General features: G+C 37.0%; 1 protein-coding gene and 1 long non-coding RNA gene across 3 annotated transcripts in view; one reads left to right on the top strand and one right to left on the bottom strand.

Annotated features, from left to right (window-relative positions):
• Nucleotides 1–17,427, top strand: part of LOC140165028 (ras-related protein Rab-26-like) — a 289,294-nt gene that overhangs the window by 191,820 nt on the left and 80,047 nt on the right. The window lies entirely within an intron of this gene.
• Nucleotides 3,258–4,537, bottom strand: LOC140164049 (uncharacterized). Its single transcript, XR_011860479.1, has 4 exons — nucleotides 4,462–4,537; nucleotides 4,076–4,242; nucleotides 3,575–3,670; nucleotides 3,258–3,363 (listed from the first exon to the last, which is right to left on the bottom strand). It is a non-coding gene; the product is annotated as an uncharacterized lncRNA (long non-coding RNA).

The following is a 17,427-nucleotide window of genomic DNA, read 5'->3' as shown; positions in this document are numbered from 1 at the left end:
AGCCACTGTATAGATTGAAAGTTGCAGGGTATATAGTATGTAATCGAATGAAGAAGTAGATAGATTTTCTATAATAATATTGATATTGATATAATAATGATTAGAGTCGTTCATTTCGTGCGGTACATGATTAGAGTCGTTCATTACGTACGGTAAATAGCGGGCAATGGGTGTATTTTTTGTTTGCTGTTGTGTTGCTTTTTGGAAACACTCGCGCCCGCTATAAAGTCGTTAATTTGTTTGCACAGACCTAGTCTCCTACACAGCCAATTTGTGTCGGGCGATCCGAACAAACATCGTGATAGCCACATACAGTCTGGCCCGAGGCACAGACTATCAAGTGTTTATTTACCAGTGACCTTCAATAAAATCGATACTGTAGTACAAACATGCTATATACAGGGTGTCCCTGAAAGAACTGTTTCGTCAGAAACTTAATTGTTTGGGTATTAAAAAGCCACAACTAAACAAAACTAAATACTTTTTGAATTTTGACAAAAAGACGAAATATTAAGATTAGAAATTTAATAACGTGGCATAATCACTGCGCATCATAATTTTTACTTCATTTACTGTATAAAACACATCTTTTGACTCATTATGACCCCAGTTTTTTTTTCTTTTTTTTTTAACAAAAATCCTTCCAAACTTTACATAGAGCCAAAAATTTACAAGATTAAATTTTTTTATTTTGGCATAACAATTCAGGGAATTTTGTTTTTGTTTGTTAACGTTTGTTTTAATACGCAATCACTCGGGCACACCCTTTCCAACGAAAAATGAAAACTTTAATCTCAACATTTAATTTTGAGCATGGAGAAAGGAAATCATAATTTCCCTCCCGTTTCTCCCCATTTTCCCCTTCTGTTTTTCTTCTCTTTTTTTCATTTTGCTTTTCACCTTTCCACATTTTTTCTTCTCAGACAACCCTTGTTGTTTACCAAAAGTAATAAATTTTATTTAATTTATGACGACACAGCATTCTGTCATCCCTGTCTTGCCCCGCTCCAAAGGTCTGACCTGGTTGTTCAACCGGCGCAGGCCAGATGTCAGAACTGCAAATCAAATGCAGCAAGGTAGAGGTTGTAATATCGTGCACATAGCTACCTATACCTTGCTGTGTATAGTGAACAGAGCACGTGTATTTTGCTCACTGGCAATTGATACAAACAGAAGGTATCAATAAATGGGACAGTATGAATGGATCGTTTTGAAGTTTATGTTGTGATGAAGTTTGGCAGTCAACATGTGCGATGATGCCGAGTATTAGGGAACAAACCAAAAGATCAATGACGTCCTATAAACGAAACTAGTTTCGTTTAGGGGTGAGGGGGTAAAATACTCGATTACGTTTGTACAAAACCATCGGTCTGAAGAATGTGTCATTATTATTATTATGTCAAAATTTTGAACATTTCATTATTACGTTTCTGGCAGGGAGGGAGGGGGTCGGCTGAGAAATGAAACTAGTTACGTTTATAGGATGTCATCGATCTTTTGGTTTGTTCCCTTATAGTGTCTACAGGGGTTTTAACAACATGGTGTATCGCCTAAACTTGGTCAGTTGTATTTGTAGAGCTGAATAGATTTCGGGGTCATCCAAGGTCACCCAGGGTTCATCTGAGGTCAAATGACTAAAAAACTGTCATAATGGCACGAAACTTGGTGGGTATAGTCAACACTTAGAGTAAAATTTTTGGAAGGTCATTTCGGGGTCATCCGAGGTCACCCAGGGGCATTTGAGGTCAAATTACTAAAAACTGTTATATGGGCTCGAAACTTGGTGGGTATAGTCAACATTTAGATTCAAATTATTGGAAGGTCATTTCGGTGTCATCCGAGGTCACTCAGGGGTCATCTGATGTCAAATTACTAAAAACTGACATAACAGCATGAAATTTGGTGAGTACAGTCAACATTAAGAGTCAAATGTTTGGAAGGTCATTTTGGGGGTAATCCAAGGTCACTTAGGGGTCATCTGAGGTCAAATGACTACCATCTGTCGTATGGGCATGAAACTTGGTGGGTACAGTCAATATTGCTAGGAAACTATCTATACATACAAACTGAACTTCCACCACACGGCTCGGGTTGTTTTGGTAAAGCAATACCAACACCTGTTGTGAACTCGACACCACGAGGGATATCCCATATCCCAACCCGTGCTCTGGGCATCTTGTAAAACATAAACATTACACAGCCGTGCGGCCTATTACATTTCCATATTATTTCCTTCTTTAATCACCCCACACTCCCCATCCACCATCCAGGCTTCGCCCATACAGGGTTCTGAAAAGAAACTCACGTCTAAACACAACCACTACCATACCATCACCCAACAACCTTACACACCAACCGCGTATCATGCTGAAAACCGTGCAACCCGAGACAGGGCCCCAAAAAATGTTGACTCTTTCTGGGACCTTAAATTGTAATGGCAAATATTTTCTGTCAAATATGCTGCGGGTGAAGCTTTATCACGAGCAGCCAGCGTGGCCTAAAGTCCCCATGACTGGGGTCCAGGGCCCGCCTTAGGGCCCTGGAAGCCAAAGGTATTTTGATGCTCTCTGGTGCGATCTGGGCCTAGTTTTGGACCATTTTTGGAAATGTTTAGGACTTTAAATTTCAAAACACATTAACACATATAGCATAAAATGACCTGCTATTGATAAAAATTGTGTGAAAATATGTAATGTTGCACCTTTAAATGGGTACCTTTTGTATTATTACAGTATGATATGAGTATAGTATTAGTAATACATAACAAATTTTATATAAATTATACATGAATGGATGGTCACCATCACACTGTAATGACATTCAGACATTGTGTCACAATTTGTGTGATTATGTCCTCCTATGTTAATAATTTGTCAGTCAATTGACTGATTGAGGCAATAAATAAAACATGCCAACTGGCAAGTAGTATCAATCCTGTGTGTAAAATGTGTATTTATTACCCGTCTAGCATTAGTAGCATAGTTGTGTGTGAACAGTGTTATGCTGTCATAATCATCTCAACTCAATATCTCATACTTTGTAATATTACAATATTAATTTACTGTATTCATGTACAATGAATGAACTTAAGAAAATTTAACATGTTTATTGTGATGTATTAAGTATGAGATAATGAGACAGTGAGTACGTCGTTTCTGTGCTTGTTTGTTAAAAAGTTCAGCCAAGGTTTGCTGTTCAGCAGGATTTAAGTTAGAAGAATCTTCAGCAGGTGAGCAGGGTGTTGACTTTGCAAGTGTGCCTTTTAGTTTTTTCTTAGCAGACTTTCTTTGCAAACCCTGCAGCGAACTTTCCCTACAGCGCTGATGTATGACATGGTTGTTGTCCTTGTTGAATGTTGAGTTCCTGCAATCAGTGAAATGGGAAGAAATGAAATGAAAGTAAAAAAATAATGTTAGAAAAAAAAAATAATAATTTATGCATCATGTAAATTAAGTAATACAATACAATAATACAGGATCATGTTTTTTTTTTTAATGTTCATTGTTCAAATAAATAAGTTTCTGTAGCAATATTTTACTTAAGTTTACTAAAATATTAGTTATTACTGAATTACCTGAAAAATGATTTTAAAGTGGATACACTATACAGCCTCCCAGGATAAGAGTTCAACTACTTGAGCTTGATAAAAGTTGCCAACAATGCCTCACCACTGTATAAATAGGGAAAACAAAGTAGGAAAAAATAGGACATAGATAATATATCAAGTTAAACATGAGAAAAAAATAGATCTTTTATCATCTTTAACTATAACTATAGCATGATTAGACTTTATAGTTTTAATAAATAAATTGGATAAATAAATAAATAAATAAATAAATAAATAAATAAATAAATAAATAAATAAATAAATAAATAAATAAAACAGACATAAACTTTGGTCAGTGCTCAAAAATCAACTTTCCTGTAGGCTGCTTGCAAGTCACATTATTGCATTTTTCCTTTCTTTTGTATTTTTTCTCTTCATTCTTTTTCTTCCTTTTTTTTCATTCTTTCTTTTATTTATTTCTTTATTTGTTTGTTTATTTAAATTAAATAAAATTTTATTGCAGCTCACATTTTCAGAGGCATCCCCGTCACTGACCAATCAGAGGACTGGAAACTTACGTCACCACCAATGACGTCACGGAAGCATCGGAAGGATTCCCCATTCCCGCATATGATTACGATCACTGCGTGACTGCGACAGGCCAGGACGCCGGGTTTTACTCATCAAATGACGAACTGAAAAGTCAAAGAATACGAAGATGCTACACCTTAATGCATCTGATTTTCATGAGTTTCTGCAAAATTCGGCAGCCATGCCAGCCATACCAATGCATACAGGCCCGGTCCCATCGTTGAATATTGTTGAATACGGCCAGTTTGAAAGTTGTTATTGATGGAATCAAGTTAAGTAATATCCAGAAAATGATGGATAAATAAATGAAATCATTCACTCACCTTGGTGCGTGATCAATCATTCGATCCGTGACAATATAATATGACACTGACAGCATGCCTTCCGGCTGTGTTTACGTTTGCTTAAACTTCACGAGTCAGCATTGCCTCGTTCAGTAAAATAGCTTGACAATAAAACCCTTTTTTTTCAAAAGGACTTAAAAGTTGATACTAAGGCAGAAACAAAATGAGAAATCTTTCTTGATGCTGGGAATACCATTTTCATACTGAAACTCATACCAAACAATAATTAAATTAAGCAAGATAATTATGTCTAAAAATAGCGTGTTGGGTGTCTGTCATTTAATACTGGTCTCTTCCGCATGCATCGTATTGTGTCAATCCGGGCTTGGAGCACGTGGGCTAAGTAGGCTCACAAAGACTGTACAAAAGACTAACGTTGTCCTTGCAGAATTTTAATGAGGACCGAGTCGCTGACGACGCCACGACGCACTGAGTTTATTTTATGGATAATAATGACTGAAATTGAACATGGAGATAGGGAACGGAAGGGAAAATGGACAAAGAGGCATATAATAAGGTGGAAAACAATAAATAATAAATCTTGAAGTTGAGTTTGAGAGTTTGAAACTTACAATTTTTGCGATTTTTTTTTTTTTTTTTTTTTTTTCTTTTTTTTTTCATTTTTTTTTATTGGCTTAAAAATTTTCTGCAGCTGTTAATTTCTTTCTGGGACCGCTGGTCCCGCGGTCCCGTGAATTTTGTGGGCCTGACCCGAGAACCGCTCTAGTTGAAATTAATTTTGTTTTGTGAGAGAGGGCACAGCTAGGGACTTAAAAATGGTGATTGGACATTAATTTTCATTCGTTCTGTGACCAATATCAACTGAAATTTTTCTGTAAGGTATAGTCACCCCATGGTAATGCCCCTATGTATGACATTGTGTGTAGGTCATATGAGGCACAACCAGAGAAGGGGGGTTACTCAGTACAAATGGTCATATGGGGATGTGTCACAAACATGGGTAGTTTCAGCCTTTTGGTATATCAATGACCCTGTTTCTAGGCCAATTTTGGTATATGGGTGGGTCCTTTTTCAAAATGTTCTCAATTTTTTTGAAAAACAACCCAATCTTACCTCACTGTAGGGAACATTTTTGAAAATATGAGGAAAATTTGTAAAAATTAAGACAATTTGTGTTAAATTTGGCTGACAATTTTGAATTTTGATATATTGATGGGTCCAAATTTCTTGAAAAATTGGTATATTGACGGGTCCCCTTTCAAATTCTTGGGGCATGAGCTAACATAGTATCACCCATGGTTAAATTGGTTATACCCAAAATCAAAACAAATAAGGTTAGGTTAGGCCCGTAATCCAGAATTTTTTTGTTGGAGATGAGGAATTTCCAAAATGTGGACTTTTCTCCAAAGCATATTTGCTACTGGACTTAAAACCCCTAAAAATTGACTTTTTCAGGCTATTTTGAACATTTTAACATGAAAAATTAAGTTGTCCTTTTCAATTTTGTACTCTGCGATCTAATTGACTTAACACCTAACTTGACACCTAGCTTTTGCTGCTTGCATTACTGTATACCTTTAAAGAGTTATTGTCACATTTCCCAATGTTAATTTGATGTATGTGAAACAACATTCGATCAATTCAGAACTAGGTGTTTGTTTGAAGTATGTGAAAAGCCATCCATGTATCAAATACTCTTGGCATTTAACAAGTTATCAGCAACTGTGTCAAGTCATATTCAGGTGGTCATAGAATTCGAGAAGGTTTGGCGTGCTCGAGAAATACAATTTCTATATGAATTCAAGCCTCGGGTGCGGGTCCACTAAGACTCAATTGAAGCCTTGAATGCTCAGGTTGGCAGCTCTGGAATTACAACCAGAAGCTTAGCTGTGGCCCATCTAGTGGTGCGCAGAATTAAGCCATTCGCTGGCGAAGTGATGTAATAATTGGATTAACTACCATAGCAATAGTACGTTCACACGGTGCCTCTGCATTGAACCATATCATGCTGATCATGATCACTCGCACCTGTAAGATTAGTATCTATGAAAAGAATGGTTATGATTGCAGACATACACAGGTGATGAGTGCAACCTGCTTGTAGGGCAGCACGATATATTCAAAAATAGTTTTACCCTATTGCTATGGTAGTTAATCCGATTATTACATCACTTCACCAGCGAATAGTAAATATAATCAAAACAAGGTCATAGGTTAAGCTCCGTGTTAAGCTCAGCACTTGAGAATCGCTAAATTTATCATTCACACGGTGGTCGGTGGTCCCGACGGTGGTAGTACTGGAGGTCCTCTTGAGGAGCACTTGGGGAAATTGTGAAATCACAAAAAATCCGTGGGGATAAATTTGGGGAAAAACTTAGGGAATAGAATCCTCAGACAGTTCACACGGCGGATTTCCCCAAGATTTGCTCAAGAACCGTGTTACTTAAGCAAAAAACCCTCCATGTGGACATGCCTTGTGTTAGAGAGCAAACAATGTTGGGATATAGGATGACATTTATCAATCAGTTTCTCTGGTTGTGTCTAGGATGTTGCTAGTTTGCTTGTTACTTTGAACAAGGCTATAGATTTTGACAGGGTAAGCTACACAGGTGCTCTGAATTCAGATTGATTCAAGTTAATGTAGCCTACTTGTTTTACCTTAAGTTTGGTAGTGATGTAGTCTACTATTTTTTATATTATCTTCTGAAGAAATAGGTAAATAAGTAGTGTGCAGAAGTGATTGGAGTTGGTAATTTTCTTCAAAGAGATGTTTCATGAGCATTATTTTTTGGGCCACAAATTCACTTATGGGCCAAAATAGTGTAAAAGTACCCAAATTGTTTGTGTGCTATATGCGTATATTGCCCCAATATGTCCTAATTTGGAAGCGCAAAGACTTTACATGTACAGTCTCTTTTAAAAAAACCTGGATATATGTATATATATATCCCACAGATGATGCAACCGGGAAAGGTTTTTTTATCTTTCCCCTCGAAATTTTTATTTTGCCTCCTCCTCCTCCTCCCCCCGACCAAGAAAACTGGCTAATTGTTACAATGCATTACTCTTTGTGAGTGACTCTACTATCTATTCCAAGTCATTTGGTACATTTTTGTAAACTTATTTGTACCTTTATCAGTGTGGAAAAAGAGACACATGTAGAACCGAAATAAGGTACCATTTTGTTGAAAGCAAAGTTCAACAAACCATAACCCTGCTTCTGGATATCCTTTGAAGTCAAATGATATACCATTTTAAAGCTTATGATATATATTTTCTAAACAAGAAATATAACAAAATTGACCAGGGGCCGACTTTACGGCTGGTTTGTGGTGACGGTCACATATTTCCTGTATTTTCCCGCAAAGTCACTTTGGGCCACTGGCATCCCTCCATGTACATGTGATTAACAAACGAAGGTAAAATGCACTATTTCTGAGGATTCCAGCTATATTCAAGAAGGAATTTGTTGGCAATAGTATCAAATGCAAATCCTGATCATATATTCTAGATACGATTCTGTAAAACGCTAGCTACGAGTAGCATGCCAAGTCCCCTGTCTCAATACTAAACTAGGCTTGTAGCTCAAGGATTTGACACATTTGGGCAGAATCAGAAATGTAATTTTCTAGGATTAACTTTTCCGTATATTCGTGCCATTTTAATGCACTTGTACTTGCAAGTTTTAGATTCTGTAAATTGAGAGGATTATTGTATTAAACCAACTGAAAATCTGTTGGGGCAGTTGTTTTGTTGCTGATGTACACACACATTGGGCCATTCCACTTGAAATCCACACTACCCCTGTGGATGATTTTGGAAATATCTTCCACAGAGGGAGTATGTTTTTCAAATGTAATTGGTCAGGGTTAATAATTTTGAAACCCATACTCCCCCTGTATTATGGCTTTACCTATATCTTTCACAAATGTCTATTCTATTTTAAACTCATACTCCCTCTGTGGAAGACTTTAGCAAAATCTTCCACAGGGGTAGTGAGGATATTAAATGGAATAGCACATTGTGTGTGTTGGGAGCAAGTATAAACCTTGCCCTATTGAGGGAGTGTGCTCTAAATAGACCTTTTCCTTAACAAAATTAAATCAAGGGCTGATGGAAAATTGAGTATTTTGAACATCTTTTTAAACTGCTCTGAAGCATTTGAGACCCATTTCTAAGGATTTGTGTATTTAGAATGTAGACTTACTCTAGAATTTCTTTTAAATAACCAATTTGTTCTAGGGACCACATCCTGTTATACATACATTTATGCTGTATACTGAGGTAATCCCCCAGCTCAAAGTATGTCTTTAAAAAAATATGTAACACATTCAAATGTTGTGAACATAGTTTAATTTTTGCTATTATGCTTTGGCTGAAAACGGCACTATAGTACATGGTGTTACGTTAGAATTATCATAAGTCAGTGTAAAATTTGCTACATTAGTGGAACCAAGGTTTTTTGCACCCTTATACCCTAGGTAACAAGACCTGAGTTGGTTCCATTTTTTTTTCGAATGTGTCTTGGCGCCATTTTGAAATTCAAAATGGCCACTATATTTAACTTTTTTAAAGCCATATTTGTCCCGAAAGTGCACAAAGTCATATTTTTTAATGATTATTTATACTTTTGATTGTCAAAATCCACTAAGAACACAATTAGGATCATTTTTTAGAATCCAAGATGGCTGCCAAATCCAAAATGGCCACCAATTTGTCTAAAATGTTCTGCCAGCTATAAGGACATTGATTTCATTCCTTTTTTGCTGATTATTTTCACTACTAATGTTTCTGAGAACTAAAAACTTAATTTGGTCTATTGTCTCCAATCCAAGATGGCCTCTAAATCCAAAATGGCCGCCGTTTATTATAATATAGTATACCGCTTTAGGCAATTACTATCATTGAGAGTAAAATACATGTATATCATTTCTGTCAGATATGGATAAGAAAATGATTGTAAACATCTTAAAGTAGTGCAACAACATTGTTTAAGGAGAATATAGGTGCATTTCACTTTTCAAAATGGCCGCCAAAATGTCTTGAAATTGGCTAAGATTAATATGTCAGCATTTATGCAATGAAATGCAGAAAATCATGTTTTTAAAAGTTGAAATTTCAATATTGTAATTCAACTTCAGACATTTATGATAGAGCTGACCTTGAGGCATTTAAATGCCTAGTTGTCATCCTCCATGTTATCAGTATTTTCAAGTTCCTCGGCACAGCTGTATTGGTACACTCTTCATCTGCTCCACAAGCATATGCTACTGTACAAGTCAGATTGTGTCGTCTGCAGGAACATCTTCTGGAGCATTTGCTTATTCCACATCCGGACCTAACAAGCTCGACAACAGACTCGGGAGCTATTGCAATGTCTGACAGGATAGGTACTGGAATGTTATCTGCATATTAACGACCATCCTAGCTCGAACGGGTCTGGAATATTTGGATTTACCACAAGGTCTTGACTACAAACATTATGCTTGCATATGCGCCCGCAGCATGTGTTGATGCCACACACCAGAAGTTGGAGGGATTTTATCAATCCCCCCTGGTTGGCTCTTGAATTGTTTCCATCTCAGTTTTTCATCTGTGTTAGCCTGAAGGTCATTTTTTGTGCCCATGAGCCTGCACAAAAACCTCTCACAGCCTGAAACAACACTTTGATGTCGTAAAGACGGATATGTGTTGGTTTCAGCAAGATTTTCCTTCTGTTGTCACCTGTCCCCATAAGCATGGTTGTCTGAAGACCATGAACCGTGAGTCTTCAAGAGCAAGGACCATAACATCTGTATCTGGAATCTGGAATCTGGAACAGAATCTGGAACAATCTTCCTTCATCCATTAGGTCGTCTCCCACAGTTACTACTTTCAAATGTAGCCTGAAAACCCATCTTTTTAACTATTGCTGATGTTGTTTCTTTTGCATGTTTTTTGTTTTCTTGTAGTCTTTAGTAGTAGCGTAAGTTTTTTTGTAAAGTGCAATGATCATTTCTTTGAAATTGCGCTATAAAAAAGCCGTTGTATGTATGTATGTATCTTGGGTCATGATATGGACATTCTTTCCAGCTTCAGAGATCTCTGCTGCATGTAGCATGATTAGAGTGTCTGCTTTCCTCTTGTGTTCTAACACATCATTCATGTTGCTTTTCACATGCAGATGTGTTACAGTGACTATGAAGGTTGCCGTGTCATCTTTGATAATTATGGAAGAAAAACTCAATTAAAGATATATCAGACGTCGCAAGTTAGGAGTCCAATCATCAGCGAGAGCCTACATTGTTGCTGACACAACCCCCATCCATGACTCAAGCTAATTTTGGCTAACATTGAAACTAAGGACACCCACGCAATCTACCTGGCAAACAAAGTTTTGAAGCTGAAGATTCCAGTAGTCACTGTAACACGTCTGCATGTGAGAAGCAACATGAATCATGTTCAGCCATCGACAGGTTTTGGTACACAAGAGGAAGCAGACACTCTAATCATGCTACATGCAGCACAGAATGTCCATATCATGACCCAAGATACAGGTGTTATGGTCCTTGCTCTTCAAAGACTACCGCTTCTTGCTCTTTAGACAATCATGCTTATGGGAACAGGTGACAACAGAAGGAAAATCTTGCTGAAACCAATACATATCCGTCTTGGGACATCAAAAGCAGGATGCGACTCATGTGGACATATCAGAGACTGCCTTCAATGCCTTCACTGAAGCAACACCTGAAGAACTCACTGCACTGAGTCAACTTGGTGATGCAGAATTGCCATCTCAAAGTGTTGTGTCAGGCTGTGAGAGGCTCATGGGGTCAAATGGGTTGTCTAACTGTTTCATGAGTTAGAAAACTTTATTTTGTGCAGGCTCATGGGCACAAAAAATGACTTACAGGCCAACACAGTTGAAAAACTGAGATGGAAACGCTTCAAGAGCCAACCAGGGGGGATTGATAAAATCCCTCCAACTTCTGGTGCGTGGCATCAACACATTCTGCGGGCGCATATGCAAGCATAATTATATTTGGAGTCAAGACATTGTGGTAAATCCAAATATTCCAGACCGACGTTCAAGCTAGGATGGTCGAGTGATGCAGATAACATTCCAGTACCTATCCTGTCAGACATTGCAATAGCTCCCAGTCTGTTGTCGAGCTTGTTAGGTGCGGATGTGGAATAAGCAAATGCTCCAGAAGATGTTCCTGCAGACGACACAATATGACTTGTACAGAAGCATGTGCTTGTGGAGCAGATGAAGAGTGTACCAATACAGCTATGCTGAGGAACTTGAAAATACTGATAACATAGATGCTGACAACTAGGCATTAAAATTCCTCAAGGTCAGCTCTATCATAAACGTCTAAAGTTGAATTACAATATTGAAATTTCAACTATTTAAAACGCGATTTTCTGTATTTCATTGCATAAATGCTGACAAATTAGCTAAAAATCTTAGCCAATTTCAAGATACTTTGGTGGCCATTTTGAAAGGTGAAATACACCTATATTCTCCTTAAACAATGTTGTTGCACTAAAATATGTTTAGAATCATTTTCTTATCCATGTCTGACAGAAATTACTCTCAATGATAGTAATTGCCTAAAGCGGTATGCCATATTTTAATAAAAGGCGGCCATTTTGGATTTAGAGGCCATCTTGGATTGGAGAAAATGGACCAAATTAAGTTTTTATTTCTCAGTGGATTCTCAGAAACATAAGTAGTGAATAAATCAGCAAAAAAGGAAAGAAATCAATGTCCTTATAGCTGGCAGACCATTTTAGACAAATTGGCAGCCATTTTGGATTTGGCAGCCATCTTGGATTCTAGAAAATGATCCTAATTATGTTCTTAGTGGATTTGACAATCAAAAGTATAAATAATCAGTAAGAAAAATATGACTTTGTGCACTTTCGGGACAAATATGGCTTAAAAAAGGCTAAATATAGTGGCCCTTTTGAATTTCAAAATGGCCGCCGAAGACACATTCTAAAAAAATGGAACCAACTCAGGTTTTGTTCGTAGGGGTATTTACAAGCTAAAAAGCATTGGTTCCACTAATGTAGCAAATTTTGCACTGGGTTACGTAACACCATGTACTACTAGCAATGTCCTTTACTGTTCTGTTTTTATATTTTTAGCTTTTAACATATTTCTTTTCCTTGAAATAAAGACATGGAATAATCTTGAGGCAATTTCAATTTCATTTATTTAGTAGTGTTTTTTTCCAATTATTCTGGGTCAATTTCTTGAATGTTGGCAATTTATTAGACCTTGGCTGGAAATTACCTGGAACTGTCCGTGTTCCATTTTTCCCATTTTTTCTAAATATAGTGGCCCTTTTGAATTTCAAAATGGCACTTGAAGACACATTCTAAAAAAATGGAACCAACTCAGGTTTTGTTCAAGTAGGGGTATTTAGAAGCTAAAAAGCATTGGTTCCACTAATGTAGCAAATTTTGCACTGGGTTACGTAACACCATGTACTACTAGCAATGTCCTTTACTGTTCTGCTTATATATTTTTAGCTTTTAACATATTTCTTTTCCTTGAAATAAAGACATGGAATAATCTTGAGGCAATTTCAATTTCAATTTCATTTATTTAGTAGTGTTTTTTTACAATTATTCTGGGTCAATTTCTTGAATGTTGGCAATTTATTTACCTTGGCTGGAAATTACCTGGAACTGTTCCATTTTTCCCATTTTTAGCTTTAACAGTCATTTTGATTTTTCTTTAAAATCAATAATTTGGTGGCCATTTCCATTTTTTTTTCTTTTTTTTTTTTCTTGTACTGATTTGAAATTACTTGGCACTGTAGGTCAATCATTTTGACATCCCCCTCTTGGCACTGTAGGTCAATCATTTTGACATGTCCTACTGACAGTTCCCCTCTTGTCTTGTCTTGTCTGCTACTGCACAAAACGCCTGGTGTGGCTATCAGCGTACAGATCATGCATCGATTCGCTGATAACTTATTAAATTTTCTTCTCGATTTCAATTTCCTTACCGCCGATCAAGTTCTTGAAAGAGGCCACATCAGGAGCTATTTTGGTGGTAGGTGGCAGTGAGTTCCATTTTGGTATTGTCCGTGGATAAAGTGAGAATTTATAGCAGTCTTTGTTGGGGCGTATGACGTTATAGTTAAGTTCATGAGTTTGACGAGTAGTGCGTCTGGCTGTAGTGTTCTTGGTCAGGTGATGACTGATGTTAGATGGTGTGAACTTGTGAGTTTCTTTGTATATAGTTATGAGGCGAGCCTTTTCCTTCTGTCTTTAAGAGTGTCCCATTTCAGATCATGAAGCATGTCCGTGACACTGCTGGTGCGTCTGTAGTCGCTCTTTACAAATCTAACTGCCCTCCTCTGGACTTTTTCTAAATTATCCTGATGAATTTTCTGGTACGGATTTCAGATTGGGCTGCAATATTCTAGTCTCGGTCTCACCAGGGTTTTATAAGCAATCTCTTTAGTGCGAGGGGAACAGTTCCAAAGGTTTCTTTTCAGTAAGCCCAGAATGCTGTTTGCTTTGTTAACAGTCTGATTTATGTGTTTAGCCCAAGATAAGTTGCTGGATATCTCGACCCCCAAGTAGGGATGGTGATCTACAGTTTGGAGAGTAGAAATTTTGTAATCCCCTAGTAATATAAGGCACATCATCATGTTTATTTAGTTGCTCTGAAGATGGCACTCATTAGAGTTCCAAAAGCGCAGCCCTCTGAAAAGGACTTGTCTAGAGAAAGATCAAACCTTACTTATTTCTTGAACTGTTTGATTTCTTAACATTGTCGGACCAAATTCTTGCTATTTTGCCTTAGCTGGAAACTGGCACTTTGCAGTTTTCGATTGATATATTTTTAGCTTTGATCATTTTTCTCTCCTTTGAAACAATAATAACCTATTGGTCATTTCCATTCCTCTTTTATTTTTGTATTTCTTTCCAAATCTTCTTGTCAACTGCACCAGTTTTCCCCCATTTTGTGAGAAACTGGCATTGAAAGACAGAATGACCTTTATAAGCTTTTCTATGTGAAACAAAATTATGAATCAATTTTGGTCCAAATATATCCATGTGGAATTGATCAATTTTTTGCCCCCACACATATGTGTATTTTGTTGATTTGTTTGGCTGGCTGTCCGAAGTAACCAAATTCATTAATCCGCTGTGCAGCTCCAACGCAATAACCAATCAACTTCAAACTTGGTAAGGTGATAGGATATGGTGGCCTGATGTGCTGTATAGTTTTGTGTCATGTTATTTGCATATTCATGAATAATAATGAGCTTATTCACATATTTTGCCTACATTTTCATTAATCCACTCTGCAGCTTAAATGCAATAACCTATCAACTTCAAACTTGGTATGGTGATTGGATATGGTGGCTTTAAAATGAACTGTACCCAAATTCAAAAATTAAAATAAAATACTTACCGACATTTAAATATTTTTTGTTTGTAAGCTGTAACAGGATAGTATGTTTCCTATTATTTGTGCAAAAATCATGTCTTTACCTCAAATGGTTTTGAAGAAGAGTACATTTTTATAAAACACACCAATTTTGTTACTGCGGTAGAGAACACAGATAAACTTAGTTCCATGTGTTGGTCTAAAAATGGGATGATAACTTGAAAATGTGATATCTTCTGACTAAAACCACTTATTATCAAAATTCAAAATTTCTACTACCGAACACTTATCACTGCTTTCTATGATAGTTTTTTGATATGTACAATCTCCGCGAATATATATAAAAAATGGGTAAAGTTGGGTACAGTTCATTTTAAATCACCCTGTATCAAGATTTGATTTTGGTGTTTATGTAACCTAGAGCTAAAGCCATTAGACATAAAAACAACAAAAGCTGTACACTTAGACACATATTGCCATTTTAAGTCCATACTAGCCGTGTTCAGACGGTCATAGAATCCTCGAGGGTCGGCGTGCTCGAGGATTGCTATCCCCAAGTCAATCCCCGAGTGCGTGTCCACACGACTCCGTCGTGACCTGTAATCCTCGAGTTTCGCAATGCCTGATGACGTCAGTTCGAGAATTACAACCGAAAGCTGAATGTGACCTCTGCAGTATCGCGCGAAATTGAACATGTTTTTACCGTGTATAAATAAAGTTATATTTTATTATAACTCGACAGAACTTAAACAAACCATACCACTAAATCAAAAGGCACCAATTACTGCAATTGCGATGTCACGATCTGCGAAGAGCATTTTGTTCTCGTTTGTACTTAAATTCATGATGGAAAGTGGTGATGATGTTCTAGATTTGGTATCGATACCGTTGATTGGGACTGGAGAAGAGAGTTGTTGAGAAAGAAGAGGCAGAATGAGCGACAATTGCAATATTTAATGTACATCTACCGTAGTGGCAGTGCAATGGAACTCCACCATGCACAGGTCAAGCTCAGTGCTCGAAAATCGCAAAATGTAGCGTTCACACTGCAGTAGAGCTCGAGCACCACTCGGGGAACTTGTGAAATTCCCTAAATTTCTAGGGGATAAATTCAGGAATAAATTTGGTGAAAAACTCGAGGACTGGAATCCTCGAAAGCGTTCAGACGGCAGATTTCCCCGAGTCTGTGCTCGAGCAATACAGTACTCGAGGAAATAGCCCTCCGTGTGGACAGGACTAATATCACATTTCCTAGGGGAGTCTTGCCAGAAATATAAGTCAAACCAAATCATGTACTTCAAAATTCATCTTCTTCGGTCTTCCTAGTAAAGTCCATTATCCCAAGAGTTCAAATCACACACCACCTAAACCTTTTATAGGTCATCGTATAACGTCTGGGAATTAGGAGCATTTTATAAAGATGTGGTGGATAAGATTGTAATCGGTAGCATCCAGGGTCCTGCACCCTCTGGCCCTGGGGAGCACTCTTGATCCATAACTGGTGTTTAACCATAGCACTTATACAGTGAGATATTCTAGGTGTATCAATATTTTTGCAATCTGAACAGTTTTATAGTGTATTTTATTCACAGTTTCAGATTTATGCATAAAACCAATTTCAAAAATATATACTTGGGCTTTTAAAATTGCATTCCAAATTATCCATGAAAAATGTACAAATTTATATTTTGTGAAGATTTCCTGCTATTAGAGAAGATAGCTTACCCTTCCCAGAATCCTTTGCAACATGATACATCACCTCATTTCACCAAATGACACACCCATTACTTTGTACAGGTTCCCTTTGTTTTCATTTTGAGAATACTGCTGGTTAAACATAGTCCTTCAAGAATGACTCACGGCTGACAGAAGTTTTAAACTACCCGGCCTCGTTGTTCGCTTCGCCGTCATTCTTGAAGGACTAGTTAAACATGGGTTGATAGTCAAGAAATAAACACATTTTGCAAGATTTAGATGTGCTCTCTTCATTGAGGTACATTTTGTCACTATCAACCCATGTTGCACTAGATAGAACATCAGTACAGGAAATTAAAATGGGAGAAATGCATTATGGGAAGTGCAAGATATCTTCTCAGTCCTAACTAAGGTATGACATATTCACTATAACGACAAATAAATAAGATACAAAAATTACATAGCTTCCATAATAACCAAAAAGCATTTTCTCAATTTTCTGGTGGAGGATATTGTCTTCCACCGGACGTTTTTAACAACAAAGGGACCAAGATATCTTTTTTTTTTAAATACATGTTTAAATTCAATTGTAATTTTGGATAAAATTTTTTTTCTAAAATGTTCAATATCACAAACTTTGTCATTTTAACTTGCATTCAAGACAACAGCTGACCAACTTTTGAATGATATTGATCAAATGTGACAAAATATTGGCCTATATTGTACATAAGTGTGAAACACATGAATAGTATCATGTATGGATGTGCCTACTAAGTATGTCGGGAAGGATGCTGACCAATATTATTTCAATTCAGGTCACAGAGATGATCTACTTCTTCAGAACCATGACCTTTTTTCAGTTGCCCGAATAGTAATAGTAAGTTTCC

Source organism: Amphiura filiformis, chromosome 11 (assembly GCF_039555335.1).
Source record: "Amphiura filiformis chromosome 11, Afil_fr2py, whole genome shotgun sequence".
NCBI lineage: Eukaryota > Metazoa > Echinodermata > Ophiuroidea > Amphilepidida > Amphiuridae > Amphiura > Amphiura filiformis.
This window is presented reverse-complemented; position numbering and strand designations above follow the sequence as displayed.